The 7,500-nt window shown below is 55.5% G+C and overlaps 2 non-coding genes across 2 annotated transcripts; both read left to right on the top strand.

Moving 5' to 3' along the window:
- The first annotated feature begins 5,044 nt into the window (after positions 1–5,044).
- LOC144413312 (small subunit ribosomal RNA) lies at positions 5,045–6,854 on the top strand. The gene has a single exon (XR_013469346.1). It is a non-coding gene; the product is annotated as a small subunit ribosomal RNA (ribosomal RNA).
- Positions 6,855–7,152: 298 nt separating this feature from the next.
- LOC144413179 (5.8S ribosomal RNA) lies at positions 7,153–7,306 on the top strand. Its single transcript, XR_013469216.1, has one exon. It is a non-coding gene; the product is annotated as a 5.8S ribosomal RNA (ribosomal RNA).
- Positions 7,307–7,500: the final 194 nt, after the last annotated feature.

Here is a 7,500-nt window from a genome sequence, read left to right as displayed (position 1 = left end):
GCTGGCGGGCGAGAGAGTGCTGCGTCGCCGGCATCGGCGTCGAAAGAAGCCGAGCCGAAAAAAGTTAAAGTACAAACGTGCAAGCATACTAACTTAACCCTAGGTAAGGCATGTCAGAGCGAAAGACAGTAATTTCGAATGAGCCAAGAAAGAGCGGTGCGGGGCCGGTCGGAGCGCACCCTTTTCTCGGTGGCTGGCGGGCGAGAGAGTGCTGCGTCGCCGGCATCGGCGTCGAAAGAAGCCGAGCCGAAAAAAGTTAAAGTACAAACGTGCAAGCATACTAACCTAACCCTAGGTAAGGCATGTCAGAGCGAAAGACAGTAATTTCGAATGAGCCAAGAAAGAGCGGTGCGGGGCCGGTCGGAGCGCACCCTTTTCTCGGTGGCTGGCGGGCGAGAGAGTGCTGCGTCGCCGGCATCGGCGTCGAAAGAAACCGAGCCGAAAAAAGTTAAAGTACAAACGTGCAAGCATACTAACCTAACCCTAGGTAAGGCATGTCAGAGCGAAAGACAGTAATTTCGAATGAGCCAAGAAAGAGCGGTGCGGGGCCGGTCGGAGCGCACCCTTTTCTCGGTGGCTGGCGGGCGAGAGAGTGCTGCGTCGCCGGCATCGGCGTCGAAAGAAGCCGAGCCGAAAAAAGTTAAAGTACAAACGTGCAAGCATACTAACCTAACCCTAGGTAAGGCATGTCAGAGCGAAAGACAGTAATTTCGAATGAGCCAAGAAAGAGCGGTGCGGGGCCGGTTGGAGCGCACCCTTTTCTCGGTGGCTGGCGGGCGAGAGAGTGCTGCGTCGCCGGCATCGGCGTCGAAAGAAACCGAGCCGAAAAAAGTTAAAGTACAAACGTGCAAGCATACTAACCTAACCCTAGGTAAGGCATGTCAGAGCGAAAGACAGTAATTTCGAATGAGATAAGAAAGAGCGGTGCGGGGCCGGTCGGAGCGCACCCTTTTCTCGGTGGCTGGCGGGCGAGAGAGTGCTGCGTCGCCGGCATCGGCGTCGGAAGAAACCGAGCCGAAAAAAGTTAAAGTACAAACGTGCAAGCATACTAACCTAACCCTAGGTAAGGCATGTCAGAGCGAAAGACAGTAATTTCGAATGAGCCAAGAAAGAGCGGTGCGGGGCCGGTCGGAGCGCACCCTTTTCTCGGTGGCTGGCGGGCGAGAGAGTGCTGCGTCGCCGGCATCGGCGTCGAAAGAAGCCGAGCCGAAAAAAGTTAAAGTACAAACGTGCAAGCATACTAACCTAACCCTAGGTAAGGCATGTCAGAGCGAAAGACAGTAATTTCGAATGAGCCAAGAAAGAGCGGTGCGGGGCCGGTCGGAGCGCACCCTTTTCTCGGTGGCTGGCGGGCGAGAGAGTGCTGCGTCGCCGGCATCGGCGTCGAAAGAAACCGAGCCGAAAAAAGTTAAAGTACAAACGTGCAAGCATACTAACCTAACCCTAGGTAAGGCATGTCAGAGCGAAAGACAGTAATTTCGAATGAGCCAAGAAAGAGCGGTGCGGGGCCGGTCGGAGCGCACCCTTTTCTCGGTGGCTGGCGGGCGAGAGAGTGCTGCGTCGCCGGCATCGGCGTCGAAAGAAGCCGAGCCGAAAAAAGTTAAAGTACAAACGTGCAAGCATACTAACCTAACCCTAGGTAAGGCATGTCAGAGCGAAAGACAGTAATTTCGAATGAGCCAAGAAAGAGCGGTGCGGGGCCGGTCGGAGCGCACCCTTTTCTCGGTGGCTGGCGGGCGAGAGAGTGCTGCGTCGCCGGCATCGGCGTCGAAAGAAGCCGAGCCGAAAAAAGTTAAAGTACAAACGTGCAAGCATACTAACCTAACCCTAGGTAAGGCATGTCAGAGCGAAAGACAGTAATTTCGAATGAGCCAAGAAAGAGCGGTGCGGGGCCGGTCGGAGCGCACCCTTTTCTCGGTGGCTGGCGGGCGAGAGAGTGCTGCGTCGCCGGCATCGGCGTCGAAAGAAGCCGAGCCGAAAAAAGTTAAAGTACAAACGTGCAAGCATACTAACCTAACCCTAGGTAAGGCATGTCAGAGCGAAAGACAGTAATTTCGAATGAGCCAAGAAAGAGCGGTGCGGGGCCGGTCGGAGCGCACCCTTTTCTCGGTGGCTGGCGGGCGAGAGAGTGCTGCGTCGCCGGCATCGGCGTCGAAAGAAGCCGAGCCGAAAAAAGTTAAAGTACAAACGTGCAAGCATACTAACCTAACCCTAGGTAAGGCATGTCAGAGCGAAAGACAGTAATTTCGAATGAGCCAAGAAAGAGCGGTGCGGGGCCGGTCGGAGCGCACCCTTTTCTCGGTGGCTGGCGGGCGAGAGAGTGCTGCGTCGCCGGCATCGGCGTCGAAAGTAGCCGAGCCGAAAAAAGTTAAAGTACAAACGTGCAAGCATACTAACCTAACCCTAGGTAAGGCATGTCAGAGCGAAAGACAGTAATTTCGAATGAGCCAAGAAAGAGCGGTGCGGGGCCGGTCGGAGCGCACCCTTTTCTCGGTGGCTGGCGGGCGAGAGAGTGCTGCGTCGCCGGCATCGGCGTCGAAAGAAACCGAGCCGAAAAAAGTTAAAGTACAAACGTGCAAGCATACTAACCTAACCCTAGGTAAGGCATGTCAGAGCGAAAGACAGTAATTTCGAATGAGCCAAGAAAGAGCGGTGCGGGGCCGGTCGGAGCGCACCCTTTTCTCGGTGGCTGGCGGGCGAGAGAGTGCTGCGTCGCCGGCATCGGCGTCGAAAGAAGCCGAGCCGAAAAAAGTTAAAGTACAAACGTGCAAGCATACTAACCTAACCCTAGGTAAGGCATGTCAGAGCGAAAGACAGTAATTTCGAATGAGCCAAGAAAGAGCGGTGCGGGGCCGGTCGGAGCGCACCCTTTTCTCGGTGGCTGGCGGGCGAGAGAGTGCTGCGTCGCCGGCATCGGCGTCGAAAGAAACCGAGCCGAAAAAAGTTAAAGTACAAACGTGCAAGCATACTAACCTAACCCTAGGTAAGGCATGTCAGAGCGAAAGACAGTAATTTCGAATGAGCCAAGAAAGAGCGGTGCGGGGCCGGTCGGAGCGCACCCTTTTCTCGGTGGCTGGCGGGCGAGAGAGTGCTGCGTCGCCGGCATCGGCGTCGAAAGAAACCGAGCCGAAAAAAGTTAAAGTACAAACGTGCAAGCATACTAACCTAACCCTAGGTAAGGCATGTCAGAGCGAAAGACAGTAATTTCGAATGAGCCAAGAAAGAGCGGTGCGGGGCCGGTCGGAGCGCACCCTTTTCTCGGTGGCTGGCGGGCGAGAGAGTGCTGCGTCGCCGGCATCGGCGTCGAAAGAAGCCGAGCCGAAAAAAGTTAAAGTACAAACGTGCAAGCATACTAACCTAACCCTAGGTAAGGCATGTCAGAGCGAAAGACAGTAATTTCGAATGAGCCAAGAAAGAGCGGTGCGGGGCCGGTCGGAGCGCACCCTTTTCTCGGTGGCTGGCGGGCGAGAGAGTGCTGCGTCGCCGGCATCGGCGTCGAAAGAAGCCGAGCCGAAAAAAGTTAAAGTACAAACGTGCAAGCATACTAACCTAACCCTAGGTAAGGCATGTCAGAGCGAAAGACAGTAATTTCGAATGAGCCAAGAAAGAGCGGTGCGGGGCCGGTCGGAGCGCACCCTTTTCTCGGTGGCTGGCGGGCGAGAGAGTGCTGCGTCGCCGGCATCGGCGTCGAAAGAAGCCGAGCCGAAAAAAGTTAAAGTACAAACGTGCAAGCATACTAACCTAACCCTAGGTAAGGCATGTCAGAGCGAAAGACAGTAATTTCGAATGAGCCAAGAAAGAGCGGTGCGGGGCCGGTCGGAGCGCACCCTTTTCTCGGTGGCTGGCGGGCGAGCGAGTGCTGCGTCGCCGGCATCGGCGTCGAAAGAAGCCGAGCCGAAAAAAGTTAAAGTACAAACGTGCAAGCATACTAACCTAACCCTAGGTAAGGCATGTCAGAGCGAAAGACAGTAATTTCGAATGAGCCAAGAAAGAGCGGTGCGGGGCCGGTCGGAGCGCACCCTTTTCTCGGTGGCTGGCGGGCGAGAGAGTGCTGCGTCGCCGGCATCGGCGTCGAAAGAAACCGAGCCGAAAAAAGTTAAAGTACAAACGTGCAAGCATACTAACCTAACCCTAGGTAAGGCATGTCAGAGCGAAAGACAGTAATTTCGAATGAGCCAAGAAAGAGCGGTGCGGGGCCGGTCGGAGCGCACCCTTTTCTCGGTGGCTGGCGGGCGAGAGAGTGCTGCGTCGCCGGCATCGGCGTCGAAAGAAGCCGAGCCGAAAAAAGTTAAAGTACAAACGTGCAAGCATACTAACCTAACCCTAGGTAAGGCATGTCAGAGCGAAAGACAGTAATTTCGAATGAGCCAAGAAAGAGCGGTGCGGGGCCGGTCGGAGCGCACCCTTTTCTCGGTGGCTGGCGGGCGAGAGAGTGCTGCGTCGCCGGCATCGGCGTCGAAAGAAACCGAGCCGAAAAAAGTTAAAGTACAAACGTGCAAGCATACTAACCTAACCCTAGGTAAGGCATGTCAGAGCGAAAGACAGTAATTTCGAATGAGCCAAGAAAGAGCGGTGCGGGGCCGGTCGGAGCGCACCCTTTTCTCGGTGGCTGGCGGGCGAGAGAGTGCTGCGTCGCCGGCATCGGCGTCGAAAGAAGCCGAGCCAAAAAAAGTTAAAGTACAAACGCGATGCTAATGAGCGAGCCGTTGTCTCGACTAATATGTAGGGGGCGTTCGATCGAGCGTCTGGCTTGAGCGCTTGTCGGCCTAGCAGAAAGGTCGCATTGTTATGCCCGGGTTTTAGGCACCGCTGCAGGCGGCCGGCAGAGCTCTTGTTTGTGCGAAACTGAATGGATCGAGCCCGAGAGAGGGCGAGCAAAGAAAAAACGCAAATCGCTCCGCCTGGCACTGCCGGCGAGAGCGTGGACGTCGCGGCCAGCGACTGTCGAAGCTGAGTACGGCCGCAGGCGATCGCCTCGGTCTTAAACGAATGCGACGAGCACGCGCCGGGCGGCCCAGCAAGGGCCGAGCGCAGCTGTCGCAGCTATCTGGTTGATCCTGCCAGTAGTGATATGCTTGTCTCAAAGATTAAGCCATGCAGGTGCAAGTACGAGTTCTCGTAAAGCGAAACTGCGAATGGCTCATTAAATCAGTCTTGGTTTATTTGGTCTCGTAAGCGAAGTGGATAACTGTGGTAATTCTAGAGCTAATACATGCATTAAGCGCCGACTTCGGGAGGCGCGCTTTTATCAGATCAAAACCGACCGGGTTCGTCCTGTGACGTTTGATGACTCTGGATAACCACGCGGATCGTACGGTCTCTGCACCGACGACGTATCATTCAAGTGTCTGCCCTATCAACTGTCGAAGGTACGCTACGTGCCTACCTTTGTGATAACGGGTAACGGGGAATCAGGGTTCGATTCCGGAGAGGGAGCCTGAGAAACGGCTACCACATCCAAGGAAGGCAGCAGGCGCGCAAATTACTCATTCCCGACACGGGGAGGTAGTGACGAAAAATAACAATACAGGACTCTAACGAGGCCCTGTAATTGGAATGAGTACATCCTAAAACTCTTAACGAGTATCCATTGGAGGGCAAGTCTGGTGCCAGCAGCCGCGGTAATTCCAGCTCCAACAGTGTATGCTAAAGTTGTTGCGGTTGAAAAGCTCGTAGTTGGATTTTGGGCGAGCGCCGCCGGTCCGTCGCAAGGCGTGTCACTGGTTGCGTTCGCCTCACCTTCGGTTCTCCGTCGGTGCTCTTGACTGAGTGTCGGCGGTGGCCGATAAGTTTACTTTGAAAAAATTAGAGTGTTCAAAGCAGGCTGTTCGCCTGCATAGTGTTGCATGGAATAATGGAATAGGACCTCGGTTCTATTTTGTTGGTTTTCGGAGCACGAGGTAATGATTAAGAGGGACAGACGGGGGCGTCCGTACTCTGCCGTTAGAGGTGAAATTCTTGGATCGGCGGAAGACGAACTACTGCGAAAGCATTCGCCAAGAATGTTTTCTTTAATCAAGAGCGAAAGTCAGAGGTTCGAAGACGATCAGATACCGTCCTAGTTCTGACTATAAACGATGCCAACTAGCGATCGGGAGGCGTTACCATGACGACCTTTCCGGCAGCTTCCGGGAAACCAAAGTCTTTGGGTTCCGGGGGAAGTATGGTTGCAAAGCTGAAACTTAAAGGAATTGACGGAAGGGCACCACCAGGAGTGGAGCCTGCGGCTTAATTTGACTCAACACGGGGAAACTCACCCGGCCCGGACACAGGTAGGATTGACAGATTGAGAGCTCTTTCTTGATTCTGTGGGTGGTGGTGCATGGCCGTTCTTAGTTGGTGGAGCGATTTGTCTGGTTAATTCCGATAACGAACGAGACTCTGGCATGCTAAATAGTTACGCGACCTTCTCGGTCGGCGTCTAACTTCTTAGAGGGACTAGTGGCGTTTAGCCACACGAGATTGAGCAATAACAGGTCTGTGATGCCCTTAGATGTCCGGGGCCGCACGCGCGCTACACTGAGTGAAGCAGCGAGTGTCTAACCTAGGCCGAAAGGTCCGGGTAACCCGTTGAACCTCATTCGTGATTGGGATAGGGACTTGCAATTGTTTCCCTTGAACGAGGAATTCCCAGTAAGCGCAAGTCATCAACTTGCGTTGATTACGTCCCTGCCCTTTGTACACACCGCCCGTCGCTACTACCGATTGAATGGTTTAGTGAGATCCTTGGATCGGCCCCGTCGCGGCTGGCAACGGCCGCGTCGGCGTGTCGAGAAGACGATCAAACTTGATCATTTAGAGGAAGTAAAAGTCGTAACAAGGTTTCCGTAGGTGAACCTGCGGAAGGATCATTACCGAAGGTGGTGGTAGGCCCCGGCCGACCGCGCACTGAATTGTCTTTGGGTGCCGCCGAGAGGGCGGCCGTCAATCGGGGTTCCGCCCCGTGCGACACGCGTAACACGTTGGCATAGCAAGGCAGCCGAGTGCGATGGTGGCTTCTGGGCACCGCGCTCGATGTGCCGCCGGCCCAGCCCGGCGGTCGCTCGGCGCCGTTTGTTGGTGTTTTTGTGCAGTTGTTGTCGGTGGTGGTTTTGTGGTCGATCCCACAGTGTGACGTCCGCGCGCTTCGGCGCCGGGCGAAACGTCGAGGACGACTCTTAACGGTGGATCACTCGGCTCGCGAGTCGATGAAGGACGCAGCCAAGTGCGAGAAGTAATGTGAATTGCAGAACACATTGAACGTCGACCTTCTGAACGCGAATTGCGGTCTCGGGTCAATCCCGGGACCGCGTCTGCCTCAGGGTCGCGTTCGTCCTCACCCGAGGGCCGTCGCCTGGCCTCTGCGAAGACGGCCGGGCGTCGCCCCAAGTTGAAGCGGTCGCCGAGCTTTCTCGGCGCGACCGCGTGTCCCGTACACCGCCGGCCCCTCGACGTGTTCAACTACGTTCGAGGGGCGGGTCCAGGTCGGTCGGTCCGGTCACGAGATCAAGACCGACCGTG

This window comes from Styela clava, chromosome 15, assembly GCF_964204865.1.
Source record: "Styela clava chromosome 15, kaStyClav1.hap1.2, whole genome shotgun sequence".
NCBI classification, from domain to species: Eukaryota; Metazoa; Chordata; class Ascidiacea; order Stolidobranchia; family Styelidae; genus Styela; species Styela clava.
This window is presented reverse-complemented; position numbering and strand designations above follow the sequence as displayed.